General features: G+C 41.2%; 1 protein-coding gene and 1 long non-coding RNA gene across 14 annotated transcripts in view; one reads left to right on the top strand and one right to left on the bottom strand.

The window, feature by feature from the left end:
- The window catches only part of LOC140640014 (uncharacterized), a 29,006-nt gene extending 26,856 nt beyond the window's left edge, over positions 1–2,150 (bottom strand). For 5 of the 6 annotated variants that reach the window (XR_012036670.1, XR_012036675.1, XR_012036674.1 and 2 more), the window contains exon 1: positions 2,085–2,147. This is a non-coding gene — a long non-coding RNA (uncharacterized lncRNA). Of the gene's footprint in view, positions 1–2,084 lie in introns of all 6 variants that reach the window. The other variant, XR_012036673.1, reaches the window with a different exon arrangement.
- The window catches only part of APBA1 (amyloid beta precursor protein binding family A member 1), a 196,890-nt gene that overhangs the window by 111,106 nt on the left and 68,156 nt on the right, over positions 1–17,628 (top strand). The window contains exon 1 of one of the 8 annotated variants that reach the window (XM_072838648.1): positions 2,200–2,293. The exons of the other annotated variants lie outside the window; for them this stretch is intronic. The gene's annotated coding sequence lies outside the window, so the exon portion shown is untranslated. Of the gene's footprint in view, positions 1–2,199; positions 2,294–17,628 lie in introns of those variants that run through there. 8 annotated transcript variants of the gene reach the window in all.

A 17,628-nucleotide genomic window follows, 5' to 3' on the forward strand; every position in this document is an offset into this window, starting at 1 on the left:
AAATTAAGAGAATAAGTATGCTCTTCTCTCTAGTTTTCCATATGTTCAAAATTTTCCATAGTAAAAAGTTGTTTTATAATGTGCATTACTTTCAACTAGCAATCTACTTTTGGGAATTTATTCCATAGAAATAACAGTATCAGGCCATATGGATATATATTTATGAGACTATTTATTAATACATGGTGTAGAAAAAATATGGAAATAACCTAATGGCCATCAATAAGAAGTGAGTTGTGTAAACTATTAGTATATGTTGACATTATTAAACAGAGTAAATTAGGGAAACCATTATAAGCAACATCAAGGAAAACTCACACCATCTACCTAATCCTTTATTCTTATATATGAACAGATAGAAATCACCAAAAGTTGAGGAAGGGTGGGGGGTGGGGAGGGACTAGCAGCATAAAAGAAAAGATGGCCAAAATAAACAGAAAAACTGACTGTAGAGGAAGCAAAGATAATCCAAAAAACTTCAAACACAAAACAGCTCTCATTAGTATGCTCAGAGAGATCCAAGAGCTCATTATATCCATTTTAAAATATTAAATCAGATAATATTAAAAAACCAGATAATATAAAAGGAAAAAGCTTTTAGAGATTAACGACAGGCTGTCCAAAATTTCAGTAGAAGGGCCTGGGGAAAAATTTGATGAGGATGATTAATAGAACATAGAGCAAAAGGAGAAATGGAAATAGTAGAGGAAAAAAAAAGAGAAGTAGAGGACCAATCCAAAAACTCTAATAGAGCCACTCTAAAAAATAATATGGAGGTGCCTCAAAAAATCAAAAATATAAATATCATACGGTTCAAAAATTCCTCTTCTGGGTATTTCTCCAAAGGAAATGAAAACAGGCTCTTGTAGAGACACCTGCACCCCCGTGCTTATTGCAGCATTATTCACAGTAGCCAAGACATAGGAACAACCTAATGTCTGTCAGTGGATGAATGGATCAAGAAGGTGTCACACACACACACACACACATACACACACACAGTGGAGTATTATTCAGCCATGAGTAAGAAAGAAATCCAGTCATTTGTGACAACATGGCTGGACCATGAGGACACTATGCTCAGTAAAATAAGTCAGAGAAAGACGAATACTGTATGGTATCACTTGTATGTAGAATCTAAAAACAAAAACCTGAACTCCTAGAAATGAACAGTGGTTACCAGATGCTGGTGGGGGGTGTTGGGGAGAGGTGTTGTTCAGAAGGAACAAACTTGCAGTTATAAGATGAATAAGTTCTGAGGATCTAATGTGTAGCATAGTGATTATAGTTCATAACACTACATGATATACTTGAAAGTTACCAAAGGAGTAGATCTGAAATCTTATCACCACAAAACGGAAATAGTAACTATGTGATGTGATGGAGGTATTAACCAACACCATGGTCGGGATCATTTTGCAATGGTGGAAGTGTAACAAATCACGCATCCCATACCTTAAACTTACACGTCGTTATATGTTGATTATATATCAATAAAGCTGGAAAAATGAAAAAAAAAAAACCCAACATCTGACCAATAGAAAGTAAAACCAGAGAAAATGGCAGGGGCAACGGGGAAGAAATTATCAAGGAAATAGTAGAGCATTCCCCCAAAGCTTCAGAAAGACACAGATCTTCAGATTAAAATGACCTATTAAGAGCCAAGGACAGTGATTTTTTAAAAAATGTAAAGCCTCATCCTCCAAAAATTTCCAAACACTAAGAATAAGAACAATATGTTGAAAGATACCAGAGAGGAAAAAAATGACAAGAGGGTATCAGTTAGGCCAACCAGACTGCTCATCAGCATCACTGAATGCTGGAAACTCACTGCTGAGCATGGTCCTCAGGCTAGTAGCAGGATCATCATCCAAGGGTTTATTAGAAATGCAGAACCTCAGATCCCAGTGAGACCCATGAATCAGAATCTGCATTTTTTAAAGATTTACTTATTTGAGAGAACAAGGGAAAAGGAGAAAGACAATCTCAAGCAGTCTCCCCCTCAGCATGGAGCCTGAGGTAGGGCCCCGATCTCATGACCCGGAGATCACGACCTGAGCTGAAATCAAGGGTAAGATGCTTACCTGACTGCACCACCCAGGTGCTCCCAGAATCTGCATTTTAACAAGATCTCATGAACAGGCTAGAATGCAAAGGGTGATGACTTCATAATATGAGGGAAAAAAATTATTAGGACCCTAGAATTCTATGTCCAATGATCAGTTGAGTGTAAAGAGCAGAAATAAAGCACTTCAAGGCAAAATACAAAATATAAAAACTTTACCATATTCTGGTGAGTGATATGGATAATGAGGGAGGCTGTCATATGTGGGGGCAGGGAGTTTTGGGGGAATCTCATTACCTCATTCTCAATTTTATTGTAGAGCTAAAACTACTCTTAAAAGGCCTTTTCTTTAAGAGGCTAATATTTAAAATTACAAATATAATCAAGAAAAATATAATTATTAAACGTTGGGAAGCAGAAGGAAAAAATATTAAGTAAGCTAAATTCTCACCCTTTCATCATCTTTCATGGCAGGATGTCAATAGATATCGCCTAAATTAAGTCAGTAAATTGTAACATATTAGGCAGAGTTCTGGAGGTAACCCACAGAACTAAAACCGGAAATAGTACTTTTTTTCTCCCATTACTCAGTAATTCTTTTTTAAAGTTGAGATTTAATGACTTGTTTTGAGGCCCCACTGAAATAGCCCTGTGCACTGGTTGATTAGAATAACATAAGCAAATTCCAAAATTTTACTGTAGTAACACATTGGAAGTTAGTTTACTAACAGTGGCGATCCAATGCAGGTTGTTTCTGGGCAGTAGGCAGGTGTCTTCCTACTCAGTTCAGGAATTCAGACCACTTCCTTCTTGTGATTCTGTTACCTAACAGGTCTCAGACTTTTCTGTATTTAACCAGTTGATGAAGAAGGAGTGCATGAAAAAGGCAATCTCACAGGGCACCCGGGTGGCTCGGTCGGTTAAGCATCTGCCTTTGGCTCAGTTCATGATCCCAGGTCCTAGGATGGAGTCCCTCAGCTCCCTGCTGAGCAGGGAGCCTGCTCCTTCCTCTCCCTCTGCCTTTCCCCCTGCTTGTGCTCATACTCTCCCTCTCTGTCAAATAAATTTAAAAAATCTTTAAGGCAAAAACAAAAAGAAAGAAAAAGGCAATCTCATGTCTTTGGTGAGCTGGCCCAGAAAGGTCCTCCACACTTCCACCTTCATTCTCTCAGAGAGAACCTCCATATATCTAGTCATGGCCCCATCTAGATTATATGGAGGGCTTACCAATGTGGCTCTTGGCGATAGTTCAACACGATGGAGAGTGAGCTTGAGTTTTTGGTGGCAACACACCATTTCTGCCACACTTGGTATTCAGTGGCCATGTATAAATGGCAGGTACCACTTGCTCTCTCAGAAAGGACATGCGGATTCTGGACACTGGAAAGCCAAGTGTATTGGAGGGTAGAAAGGATGGTGTGTTGAGTACATTTGCTTTGGGCTGTTGGAATATTTTTAATCCTTTTCCCTTGCTCCGACACTGTTTAGCCAAGCATCTTTTTGTAATTATTTTCTTTCACTTAGTAGATCTGTCTCTTGTAACTGGATGGCATGTGAAGAGAAACTAAGCAAGGGGCTTCTCTCCAGGGCTAGCTTAACACGCGTGACGTCGAAGGAGCCATGTAACCTCTCTACTCCCTGGTATCCCGAACTATAAAATAAGGAGCTTGGGCTTTGCCAATTCTGTCAGTTCAGAATTTTTGCTACTTTGTAATTCTGTTCATCCATGAGCTGATAATGTGGGATTTCTGGAATGCAGGCTTCAATGACCCGCACTGAAAGTTCTCATATAAGTATAGTACCTCTGGAAGTTCCCTTTACCACTCCCACCCCTGCAATCTACCCACAAAGACATCACTCACAATAGTGAGGCTCAAAGAAAAACAGAGGTTGAGTGCCAGCATGGCAGCAAGAAACCTGACACGTGGTGAGAAATTTCCATCAGTAACAGAAGAGAAAGGTTTTATGGGACTCAGCTCACCAGCCCTACCTCAAAGCCCTCCCCAACAAGGAAGAGAGATGAGTTTTCCCAGGCCCTTACAGTTCAGAAAGCAGTCACCATCCCATAAGGTAGGAAAAACGGGTTATTTTCTTTACATGTGTAGGTCTTTTAAAAATAGGTTCATGAGGGATCCCTGGGTGGCACAGCAGTTTAGCGCCTGCCTTTGGTCCAGGGCGCGATCCTGGAGACCCGGGATCGAATCCCATGTCGGGCTCCCGGTGCATGGAGCCTGCTTCTCCCTCTGCCTGTGTCTCTGCCTCTCTCTCTCTCTCTCTCTCTCTCTCTCTGTGTGTGTGTGTGTGTGACTATCATAAATAAATAAAAATTAAAAAAAAATAGGTTCATGGTCCAAACATCAAAAAGTATGAAGAGGCACACAATGAGAAGTTTCTATTCTATCCCAGTCCCCATCCGCCCTGTTCTCATTCCTCACCCCTACTCCCTCCAAAAGAAATAGCTAATGATACTACCTTTTTGTCATTACAGAGATTTTTTTATATGTATTCTTTTCCTTCCTCCTCTACATAGATGATGATATTCATCATACACCTTTCTGAGCTTGCTTTAATTTAACATCAGGGGGTTCTTTCTATTATCTGTGCATAAAGATCGCCCTCTTTGTGTTTTGTAGAATTCTCTCTATAACTTTTTTTTAAAGATTTTTTTTATTTATTCATGAGAGACAGAGAGAGAGAGGCAGAGATACAGGCAGAGGGAGAAGCAGGCTCCCTGTGTGCAGCCCGATGCAGGACTCGATCCCAGAACCTTGAGATCACGCCATAAGCCAGAGACAGATGCTCAACCTCTGAGCCACCCAGACATTCCCTCCCTCTTCTACCAACTTTCTAATGATGGACATTTTAGTTGTTTCCAGTCTTTTATGAACACAAACTATGCTTTAGCAATTGAAATAGAATTGTACGTAAGTCATTTCACATACTTGTGCATGAATGCAATGTGTAAATTTCTCAGAGGGGTGATTTTGATAGATGCTTTCAAATTACCCTTCGTTGACCCACTGTATAGAAGAGGAAGGGTGGTGAGAATTTATGATTACAGACTGTCAACAGCTTGCCTGCCCACAGGTGTGCTCTTCCTGAGTTGGAGCTGGATGGCTGTGAGTAGCACAAGGTCAGGGAGATTTCGTTTTGTAAGCTAAAGCGGGCTGCTGTGAGGTAGGCGAGCAGAACAACTCAACAGCTCACTGGAGTGCAAGCTGAAAGAATGGGGCTTAGCTGTGGTGCTGGGAAGTCACCAGGGCAGATGTGAGCTGAGTGCTACAACATCTGAGCAGGCACTTTGCAAGCCAGGAGCCTGGGGTGCGATACAGGCTTGGTTAGAGGCTCCAGAAACAGCCCATACACACACATCGCAGGGTGGCTTTTGAGGCAGGAAGTGATTCCTTGTGCCAGTCAGGTTCCTGCCACCCACACCTGGACTCTTGGGTCTTAGAATCAGGACAGTGATGGGACAGTGGCAGAGATGTGGCCAACCCACATGTCACTTAAGCTTCAGTGAGGGGTGATGGGTTAGTTTTGTTAAAGTGGAGCAGCCCTGCTGGATAATTTTAAGTCATGAAATATTTATATATTCATATCTGATAGATTATTTTTATATATTTACATTATATTTCTATATTTTATGTAATATATGTTTATATTATATTTACATATTTATAGATCTATACTTTTTATTATGTGATACTTTTACCTATATGATATATATTTTTATAAATAATGGAATATATATTTTTTTTCATGTATATTTTAGAGCAGTTTTAGGTTCCCAGCAAAATTTAGTGGAAAGTACAGATATTTTTCCCTATAGCCCCTGTTTCAAACATACATAGTCTCCCCAGCTTTCAATACTCCACACCAGATTGGTTCACTTATTACAGCCAGTGAAGCTACATCAACACACCATTGTCATCCCGAGTCCATAATTGACAAGTATGTATTTTATTCCATTCTTCATGCTACCTTAACTCATTTAATCCTCCAATGACTTTATGAAGTAGATGCTACTAATCCCCCCATTTAGAGAAGAGGAAACTGAGGCAGAGTAAGGTTAAGTGACTTGCTCAAGGTCATATAACTAGTGAGTGCTGGAACTGAATTTGAACCTAGGCTGTCTCACTCAAGGTATGTTCTTAACCAGTATGCCCTGCTGCCTCTGACTCGATTCCCCAGCTCCTGGGATTCTCTTTCCCCTTCTCACCTGCCCCCGCCAGGTGAGAGAAAAGGATTCTCTTTGTTCTTACCTTGCCTGGCTTCTCCAGAGCCTCATTGCCTGTTTGTGGAATCTTTGAGCAACTTATGCTATTCTCTGTAAGCAGGGGCCCCACGTGCTAAAAAGCAGGAGCCAGTGGGTTAGTGTGGCCATGAGCCTGAGTGGGGCAAGGGAGGGCAAGGCTGGGAGTGATGAAGATGGAAAAGGAGCAGGTGCAGCCACACTGGACCTGCAGCCAAAAAAAATCTCAGATTAAAGGACAGTGGTAAAGATTAAGAGAGAAGAGTATGGGACACTGATGACCAGGCACTCTAGAACACAGTTCTGGGTCACAGCAACAAGTAGCCTTTTCACTCATTCATTTATTTGTTACTCATAACCTCCTGTTTTTTGGAAGGAAAATTCTGATAACTGGAGAACAGAGTGATGGAGGAGACTGATGGTCTACACTTTTGGAAGAGTTTGAATGTGGCTAAATTGTTCTGCAAAAGAAAAGGAGTGAGTTTGGGAAGCTCAGAAGTTAAATGTAGAACTATACTATCCAATATCAGGGATCCCTGGGTGGCGCAGCGGTTTGGCGCCTGCCTTTGGCCCAGGGCGCGATCCTGGAGACCCGGGATCGAATCCCAATACGGTAGCCACCAGCCACATGTGGTTATGGAAATGTGGCTAGTCCTAATCGAGATGTGCTGTGAGTGTAGAATTCACCTTGGATTTTGATGACTTAGTAGGAAAAAAGAAGGTAGAATGTCTCAGTAGTAATTGTTTATATTGATCATATGTTGAAATGATAATATTTCAGGTTTGCTAGGTAAAATAAGATATATTATTAAAGTTAATTTTACTTTCTTTACCTTTTTCAATGTGACTGTAGACATTTTTAAATTACATGTGTGGTTCACATTATATTTCTACTGGACTTTGATGATCCAGGGACAAGAACCATAAAGACTCAGGACTACAGAGGAAGGTTTGTGAAAGAGGGAAGCCCTGAGGTTGATGGCTGAAAAGGAAGATGTGGGAATGTTAAACAATAAGTTTCTGAGGAAAGGGTGAGGAGTGGAGTATGTGATATAATCTTTTACCTCCATCCTCTTTATAAAATCTTCAGTAAAATCAATACTTTTATTTATTTATTTATTTATTTATTTATTTATTTATTTATTTATTTATTTATTTTAGAGAGAGAGTGTGTGCACACGAAGGGTAGGCAGGAGCAAAGAGAGAGAAGGAGAGAGAATCCTAAGCAGGCTCCATGCTCAACATGGAGCCTGATGTGGTGCTTGATCTCATGACCCTGAGATCATGACCTAAGCCAAAATCGAGTCAGACGCTTAACCAACTGAACCACCCAGGTGCCCCCCAACACCATTTTCTAATAAAGGAAATTAAAAAATAATTTCCTTTGGAGAAGCTCATGTCTTCCCTCAAGGTGACCAGAAGGCTCTGGATACCAGAAAACCATGTTTGAATTTCACTGTCTGTATTTGGGGCCTAAATGAAATTAGTTGATTAGAAGAAGAGTATAGGAAATGGGTACCTTACCTCTTCACATTCTAGTCAACTTGTCCAATGAACTCAAAGAGTTTCTAGGTAATCCATGAATCATCCTGAAGAGAAAATAGCTTTCTTCTTTTCCTACGTTGTTTCTTTCCCTGTTAACTTTTTGCTAACGTGACTGATTGAGAGAGTTGATTGTCATGGGAGGCTTTGAATCAATATGGAATTTCTGGCTCATCAAATCCAAATTCAAGTCATTACCAGCATTACTACCTAATAGTTGCTTAATGGATTTTGTGCTTTGGGAGTTGTGAAGCTGAGTGTCAGAGAGCAAACCTTTCTGGATACACTGTTTTTAATCATCTACTGTAGCCCAAGCATATCAGATTTCAGGTATAGCTGAAGAAAAATATTTGAAGACTATGGCCAGCACACCCTAGGCTGCTTTTGTGACCTGTGAACAAAATAAAAAAGAAGCTTGGAAACAATAACTTAATCCAAAGCTTCATAATTAGGGTCATGGTTGACGTTTCTGTTGTGAATTTGGGAAAGGAAAATGCTAGAGGAAGCTACAGAAAACTTGAGGGAATAGAGAGAAGCAAGTTAACTGACTTTCTAATGAGCCAAATAATTGTAAAAGTTGCAGTACATTTGAGGTGATGTGATCTCAAAGGGAAGACTCCATTCTACTGAATGACTGTTCAGTTCATCCTTAGACTGATATTCCTGTTTCCATGTCCTTTTGCAGTATGAAGTAATGGGCCTCTGAAAACTAACATAGCTGAACTGATTTTAGAGACTTACTATCTTTAAAACCATAGTGCTGAGTATGCATGGCTTTCTGTATAATAACAGAAGTATCAGGACAGTGATCCAGATTGGGTTATAACTGGTGATTTAATACCCCTGAACTAAGTATTGTTGCGACAGAGATAATAAATGGAGTGGGGGGGAGGTAAAGAAAGGAAGTTATATTGGTGCATAAAAAAGGAGATTGTAACAGAAAAAATTCTAAGTCTGTTAAGCCTTCAATTCATATGGATTATGCAGATATGTTTGATTTTGTACCAGGTACATTTCACGAAAATTCAGATAGACTTTTAATTGGCTTTGATTTCCAGAGAATGTTCCTTGAGTTTTCTATAAAATTTGCTAGATTTCCCCTCTGAATTTCTGTGATTGCCTTAAGCTTAGTTCATGTGTTTTTATTGAAATAAGAATGATAAATTTATAATTTGATTGTTAAAATGCTAGACAAAGAGCCAGACAATAGGAAGTCTGCATAAATTCCAAATTTTCTCTTCAATCCAAGGCTGGGTTGTGATCAGAGCTTTGAGGTTGGCACTACTGAATCAATCCAAGTAGATGAATTAATTTTCCTGCCCAGTTAGTGTTAGCCACAATTACACAGATTTCAAGGTAGATGAAAGTAATGAAACTGATTTTGCAGTAATCACACAAGAATGCATTCATTCAAATAGCCTCTGTCCCTCTGGTTATCTGCAAAGTTAAAAGCTTATGGTAAAGGTGTGGCCATTGGCCAAACGGTTTTTAAAGCCCTCTTTTGGAATTGACTTCAGAGCTTGAACCAGAGTCTTTTTAATAATCTTGGCTGCTTCATATCTTCATCCTTTAGGGATAGATTTGATGTCTGGAGAACATCAAATGACATTCACAGCCAAATCTGGTAAATAAGGTGGATGATAAATCTGGATGATACCCTTTGAGGTCAGAAATCAAATATAACTAAATATGACTATAGAATATTGAAAATGATTTGCTGGTAGCTTCAAAACCCTTAAATTAACTTTGAAATCAATTCCAATATAGGACTGGCCAAAGTGTTTTGAACAAAGGCAGTGAGTGCCCTTGGAACATGTAAGTATAGAGTCTGCCAAGGTGACTGTTCTAAAAGGGATTACACCAATTTAGATGTTTGTTTAAAAAAATCAATCACATCACTTTATAGGCTCTGTGAAATGTAATAAGGAAAACATGAATGGTGAGATCCAGATGAATCTCCCTCCAACCCTTTCAGATCTGAGTGACCTTGGACAAGTTACTTAAGCTCTCTGTGTTTCTGTTTCAAAATTAGCAATTGGAGGGATCCCTGGGTGGCGCAGCGGTTTGGCGCCAGGGCGCCTTTGGCCCAGGGCGCGATCCTGGAGACCCGGGATCGAATCCCACATCGGGCTCCCGGTGCATGGAGCCTGCTTCTCCCTCTGCCTGTGTCTCTGCCTCTCTCTCTCTCTCTGTGACTATCATAAAAAAAAAAAAAAAAAAAAAAATTAGCAATCGGAGACAGTAATTCCCACTGGGACTGTTGTGAGGATTAAAGCATAGTGTGTAAAGCACCACATATATTGGCCTACACACTATAGGGTTTGTGATTATTTGGTGGATTTATTTATGCTCAGCCTTATTTCAAGATGATTAAAAGTGGCCTACATGCTTATTTCCCATTCCTACGTGGACTTATTTGGGAAAGAGTAATAAGAAATGTACCGTGTGCTCAAGGCATTTATAGCAGCATTAGTTGTTTTAATCTTTTCTTTTTAAAAACTATGTATTGATCTCTTAAATACTCATTATGGTGTGTGCAGAAAATGCACTGATGAAGATCAAGTAGCTCTTACAATGTATCAGACACTTTTGTGTTTTATATATATTAACTTGTATCATCCAATAACCCTGTGATGTAGGTACTATTACTATCCCCAATTTAAAAATGATAAAACTGGAGCATTTGCTGTACATCATCCAAAGTCCAAAAAAGTCATGATGTATCCCTAGTAAATGATGTAACCAAGATGCATTGAGGCAGCCTGTCACCCACACCTGTCCCATTAACCACTGTAATATCTCCTTAAGTGTATGGATGATGAAATGATCCCTTAGAGATAACTTTGATATTTGAAGAATATCAAGTAACCATTCATAGCCAACTCTTGTAAATAAAGTGAGGGATAATCCTTTGATTGCAAAAATCAAATATGACTTAATATTAGAATAGAATATTGCGAACAATTTGCTGGTAGTTTCAAATCTCAGAAATTAACTTTGAAAGCTGTTCCAACAAAGGAGTTGGCTAAAGTATTTTGAGCAAAGGCAGTGGCCTTGAGACATGTAAGTATACAGCCTACCAAGGACCAGAACCCACCCATGTAAGTTGGGCAGGTGCTGGAAGGCAAGTTCAGCTCCATGTGTGGATGAAAGTTTAGTCTGGCAGGCATTCCACCATCCCTAAGGGGCTCAGCAACCATTAACAAGTGGCCATCTAAATAACACCATTGGCATTCTTGACCTAGAAAATGGGGTATCCACTGCCAACATTAGGATAGTCTATATACAGGGGAAGAAACCAAATCACTGGATGGAATATCCAAGGCCAGATCCTAATTCTTGAGTGAGGGGCAAAGCTAGATCTAAAATTAGGATTGGATAGAGACTGGGAGCAAGCAGAGCCTCCAGTTGACAGACTAGGGCAATAGGGGAAGGTCAAGTGGCCTCTGTCCTTGGGAAAGGAGAGAGGTGGAGGCCAAGACCCAGATGGGCATGCAGGCAGACAAGCAGGATTTTATGCCCTTTCTGCTTCCTCTGTGTATTTCCCATGTCAATTCCCTGATCCCATGTAGACTTTGGAGAAGGAATGCAGTGGGGCTGAGAAAACATAGCAGAGCCTGGTATAGAATTTCCCATTAGGGTACCACCTTCATGATGTTTACTATCACCATACAATTTATTGTTGTACATCAGTCTTTAAATAATTTCTTTTTTGTCGGCTACCAACATGGATATCACATGTTTGGTATCAGAGTCCCAGCAGGAAATAGATAGGCACTCAAATTAGATAAATGCAGAGAGGCAGAGTTGAATAGAGGGACCCCGCCACCCCTACAACCCATAAGTATAAAGGGAAGAGGAAGGGAGCCAACTTGGGAAGCCATTTGGGTCGGGCGACCTGCAAGGGAAACTGAAGATGTCCAGCCCACATGTCTTCCTCAAAGTAGGACAGGGTCAAGGACACAGCCCTGAGTTCCAGCCACAGAGACCTCACTGTGGCTGACATCCGGCCATTCAGCAACACTCCTTGGGTTCAAGTACGCAACTCACTCTGAAATCATTACCAATGCTGTCAAGGCCAGATTCACAATTTCACAAGGATAACAAGGGAAATAAAATATTTCACTGAAGAAAGACACTCTGTGTAAGGAGGCTTTTCCTGACCATTTGAGCCTATTTAAACTGGAAATGATTTTAGGAAGGAGAAATGTGTGTTCTATATCCATCTTAGCTCCTAGTATCATTATGTTTAATTTCCAAGCGAATCAAAGGAAATTGAGCTTAAATGGACTCTTTTTTTTTTTTTTTAATTTCTGTCTTCTGCTACCCTTGTGGATAGACACATTGAGTTTAGAAAGCTGATGATTTGCATGGGGTCCTTGATGTCCTTTGGATTCTCACTCATAGGAGAAAACATATTTATAGAGTAAGGATGATGGATAAGAATACCTGGGCATTCTTATTCTGCGACCTTTTTTTTAAAATGAGAACCACTAATCTCCCAGCCTGTGTAGATGGCATGTCTATGTGCATGCACAAATGTGTGTGCATGCAGCATTGAGGGCACAATCCAGTTTGGCAACCCCAATGCCTCTTTGGCAGCCCTTCCAGTAGCTTGGCAGCAGACATCATGTTGACTGGAAATATATGTGTGCAGATGAATTAGGACAAGCTATAGTCCAAAGAAATAGGACTTTCCTTCCAACTTTGGCAGGAGACAATGAACATTTCTTAAGTCCACAGGAGTTACTTGTACTTCTTAAATATACACATAAATATAAAAACATATGTATGGAATTGTATTGTTCTTTCTAGTGTTTTCAGGGGAGCGGATGGCTAGCACAGTCGGTCTTATTTTGTTGCCACTTTTCTGCCCTCCACCTTCATGTGTTTTCCCCACACCAGCATCACTCCCCAAATACCTTCCATGTTAACAACCTGATAAGATTTCTTTTGTTCTTTTTCACATTGCCTTGTGTCTTCAGTTAGACCTGTTTTCTAAGACTACTTTTGCACATGTTAAAAGGAACAATCTATTGGAATTTCTTATCAATGACTACTTCAGGACAGAAGCTGGGGCTTCTGTCATTTACAAAAAGTCATTTACAGCCTCCCCTTCCATTAATCCCAAACCATCATGAGTCTCAGCTAACATTATGAGATCCCTGGATTCAGCTGCTGAATTGTAAGATGCTCTATTTATACATGGTGCATTCCAGTGGAGTTCCTTTTCCAGCCGGCTGTAGAACATTCTAGAACTAGGGGCCAGAAAGGTACCTGTGCTTCACTATCGGCAGCCCAGATTCCCTCACTCCTGCAGCCAGGACACCACAGTGCCTGCTCCTCATGTCGTGTAGGAGTTCCTGCAGTGGAAGCTGTCTTGCCTCTGTCTTCCAGCTCACACAACACTTTTGTAGAGGGGGAGGGATTTTCTTCTTCAACCAGCTACTCCTCCTCCCTTTGCCCCAGACTCCAGAGGCGCAGAGGTCCAAATGAAGGCCACTGATTGGATGAAGGCCCTCTTCTCCCAGGCCTTAGTTCCTAGGATGCTTATGAGCTCATGAAATCTAGAACAGCAGCACTCATATGGTTCACAAAGAGGATGCAGTTGTGGTTGCTGGTTTAACTCTAAGCTCCTTTTGTAGTTTGAACCTATTTCTATTTTGAATGTATCAGCAGGTATTATAATCAAGCCCTGCCCTTGAAGGCTGGGAACATGCTTCAGACACTCTTGAATGCCCCTTGCCTTTGCATGGTACCTGGTACATGTCTCATAAATGCCACCTGGATTGATACACCCAAACATAGGAAAATATTGAATCACTAGCATTCTTTGGGCATTTGAAACATCAGAAGGTGGAGGAGGTGCATGGATGGATGAGGGTGGCAAAAATTTGAGATGGAAAGAAGAAATGAGTTCTCCAAAGGCTGAGCATGTGAACAGCTAGGAGGCCCCAAATGTTGAGGGGTAAATAGACTCTTTTCCTTTTTAATTACTAAAAATTCATTGACTACCAACTGGGCATGCTCTGTTTTTGGCACTGGAGAATCATAGATAAATGACAGGTCCTCTTTTCCTGGGTACTTCATATTTATAAAAAACTGTGGCTTTGTGTGACAGGTGCTATAATATAAATTATGCATATTTAATACATATACATATATATATAATAATGAAGTAGGGACAAAGTGAGAAGTCAATTAAGCCTTGTAACTCCCCTGATTAAAACCACCTAGTAGCCTACCAATGCACTTGAGATAAAATCCAAATTCCACCATGATGTACCAGGCCCAGCCTTGCCAGTGCTTCCCATTTCCTCATCCATATCTCCCTCCGCACCATCCCTTTCTCACTAACAAACATGGCTTCTGCCCTTGAGCAGAGCAAGTACCTTATTGCCTTATGGGCCTGCCTTCAGATTTTTATGCGGCCACTCCTTATCCTTCAGACCCCAGCTCAAACATCACCTCCTCTGGCCACTATCTGCATAATCCCCTCTTCTTGGTCACTTGCTGTGCCTTTACCATTGGATTTTCTTCATAAGACATTTCACTATTTGAATCTGTCTTGTTTGTCTATTAACCTGGTCACTGTCTGTTCACCTGTCCTTTCTTTTCACCTCCCTTTCCTTCCCCCCACCTCATGGACCAGAATGGAGGCTTCAAGAATCAGAGAAGCCCATCTTCCTTGGTCACTGCTCTGCTGCAGTGCATAGAACATTGCCTGGAGGCTGGCACGTAAGACAGTCCTCAAGTGTGAACTTCCTCTGGGGGAGAAAAGAAAGAGTCACCAAAATGTAGGTGAAAAATATGCTGAGAATAGGGAAGGCAGTTTGGGTCAGCGCTGGAGGTGTTAGAACATGGGGTGCAGGGGAAGTGTGGCAGTGGGGCTGGTGGAGTGATGTGGCTCCTGGGCTCTGTTTGCAGGGAGTAGGACTTAGGAACCCAGATAGAGCTGGATAGCAGGTGTCAGATGTGAGTCCCACCAACTCCATTGCCTGTGAGACCAGCGCGATCACCCAGCTCAACTGTGCCTCCATTTCCTCAGTTTTAAAGGAGCTGATAATTCTCTCCAGGAAGAGAGTAGAAGAGTACTCTCTTCATCAGCTAGCATGAGGATTTAATGCATTGCTGTGTCGAAAATGCCTAGTAGTGTCTGGTATGGTTAGCTAAGCATTTATACTATGCACGAGAGGGGAATCATTGAAGAGTTTAAGAAATAGGGCTATCAGCTTCAGATTTGTATTTTGGAAAGATTATCTGGCTAGAAGTGGGAAGGATGGATTTGTGAGGACTGAGAAATTAGTCAAGGAAACAATTGTGTAGGCAAGACAGACCAAAACAAGGCAATGGCAAGGAGGGAGATGTAGGAGGTATTAAGACAATGGACTTGGTCATCAGTTTGGGCAAGGAGGTGAGGAAAAGAGACCAGTCAGTGATGATTCCTGGGTCTGAGCTCAAGCAACTGGGTGCTGGGGATGCCTTGACCCATACAGGGAATACAGGAGGGGGCCAGGTTTGGGAGCTGGGTGGGGAGGGCGGGCGGGGTGGCATGGTTTGTTCCCTTGTGGCAGGTTGAGTTTGAGTGCTGGGTGAACTCTGACTCCAGGTGGAGCCACCCTGAAAGAAAACCCCTACATCCTCCTGCATCCAAATACGATGCTAAGACGCTTAACATCTGGTCCTTAACAAATATCAGTGCTTAATAGTTCATGTTCATAATCTTTGCTTTTAAAGCAAATTCCGTAAGAAATGTCTTTGTTTGTATTTTGAGTTTTTCCCTTTAGATTTCTTTTTTTAAGATTTTATTTATTTATTCATGAGACACACAGAAAGAGAGGCAGCGACACAGGCAGAGGGAGAAGCAGGCTCCCTCTGCAGGGAGCCTGATGTGGGACTTGATCCCAGGACCCCGGGATCACAACCTGAGCCAAAGGCAGATGCTCAACCACTGAGGCACACAGGTGTCCTCATGGGCTTCTTATAACTTCCTTTACCATGATTAAGTGTATGTACATGCTCGGAAATCCCATCTCCTTTGAATCAATAGGCATTCGATGAGAGGGCACTGTCTCTTGGTCAAACAGCAATTTTAACCCAGAATAAATAAAACTTTTTTAGAGAGAGAGTGCACGCCAGCACCACTGTGCAAGGGAGTGAGGGTAGGGGTGAGGGGAAGGGGCAGAGAGAGAATGTTAAGCAGGCTCCATACCCCTGAAATCATGACCTGAACCGAAATCAAGAAACAGATACTTAACTGACTGAGCCACACAGGCACCCCTAAACGAAAACTTTTTCCTAGATGTGTTGGGAGATTGTCATCAATAAAATCTACCTTCACTGTAGATAGTGTTTTGGTCAATTCTGCACATGCTTATCATGAATTGTCGGCCATTCCCATGCTTTGGATGCTTATTGTTGTATTGCTAGCACTGACCACACACAGCTGAGGTATCTCAGGGTAATGGTATCCAGAAAAGTGTTTGGTATGTTCAGTATCCCTCTCTGTGAACATTTGATTTGTGTCCATCAGACTGAGATGTGTACATTAGTTTTTAATTTGTTGTCTTTTCCAGAGAGGCCTCATAAAGGAAATGTGGGTAGACCGTTCTCTTCCATGTGCTATATTGAATTGAATATTTGTTCCATGATCCACTGGAGGCCACTTAGCCAGGGGGACCTTGGCACCAATACTTGCCTCTTCTGTTCAAACCATCAACTATTCATCAAAGTCTGAATGGAGCCTCATTACTTGCTTTTGGAAAACTTTCTTATGCATAGTAAGAGTCATTGTTCTCAAGGGTTAATGAGAGGAGGCCACAATTTTTCAAAGGAGACGAGGTCTCATTTGTATGAAGTGGGACTCTTGTCAAGGAGGAAAGCCATAGGATTGTCCATCTCTAGTAAACCATAATCGTGTCAGTGTGTCAGTCGGCAGTGGGGGGATGGGGGTGGATCCACCAAAGAATGGGGGAAAGATAATCTTTCTGATTGAAGGTGGACTTGGTAGCTCCAAAAGGCCCTCCTTTACTACTGGGATTGTCATTGTGCTTGAAGGAAATTGCTGTGGTTGTGGGGAGCTGAGTAGAATATAGTCTATTGCAATATTAGAGAGTCAAGTGTCCCTGGTCCTCTTGGAGCTTTCTGCTAGTACATAAAAGAGTTCACTTCCTATCCATTTTGTCCAGTCGTAATGGGGGTTCTCCAAAAGAACACCATGAGAAAAACCTACGCTTATTGTTGAACCCATATACCATAGGTATCCTGAAATCGTAGGGATCCTGCCTGTTTTTGTTGTTCCATACATCCTTTGTATTTATTTCCATCCACTGGATACGTTATGCTCTAAGGCTATTTTGTGATAAGAACAATTGACAGAGGTTGAAACCAAATGTGTCTCTAGCTACTAGTTTCTCTGGAAATAAGAGACATAACCATATTTTTTAAAAAGTAGCCCATGAAAAAAGAAAAAAAAAATTAGCCCATGATTTCCATATATGTAGTACCAGCTATAATGATAATTCATAGACCTAGAGAATTCTAGGTTCAGGGCGTATGGGGAAGTACAGTAGTCAGTGTTTTAAGTATATCTGTCAGAACACTGGCCTCAAGGAAGAAAAGGGTTTCCTCGCCACGCAAGTTTGGGAAACCCCACTTCTTGTCCCTTCCCTCTTGAATACTCACAATGAAAAGTCAACTCTAAGTAAGCATTTCCCAAAATTAACTTGGCCACAGAGCCTTTTTCCCTGTGTAACAGCCCTTAGTAAAT

The sequence above is a fragment of the Canis lupus genome, chromosome 1 (genome assembly GCF_048164855.1).
Source record: "Canis lupus baileyi chromosome 1, mCanLup2.hap1, whole genome shotgun sequence".
NCBI lineage: Eukaryota > Metazoa > Chordata > Mammalia > Carnivora > Canidae > Canis > Canis lupus.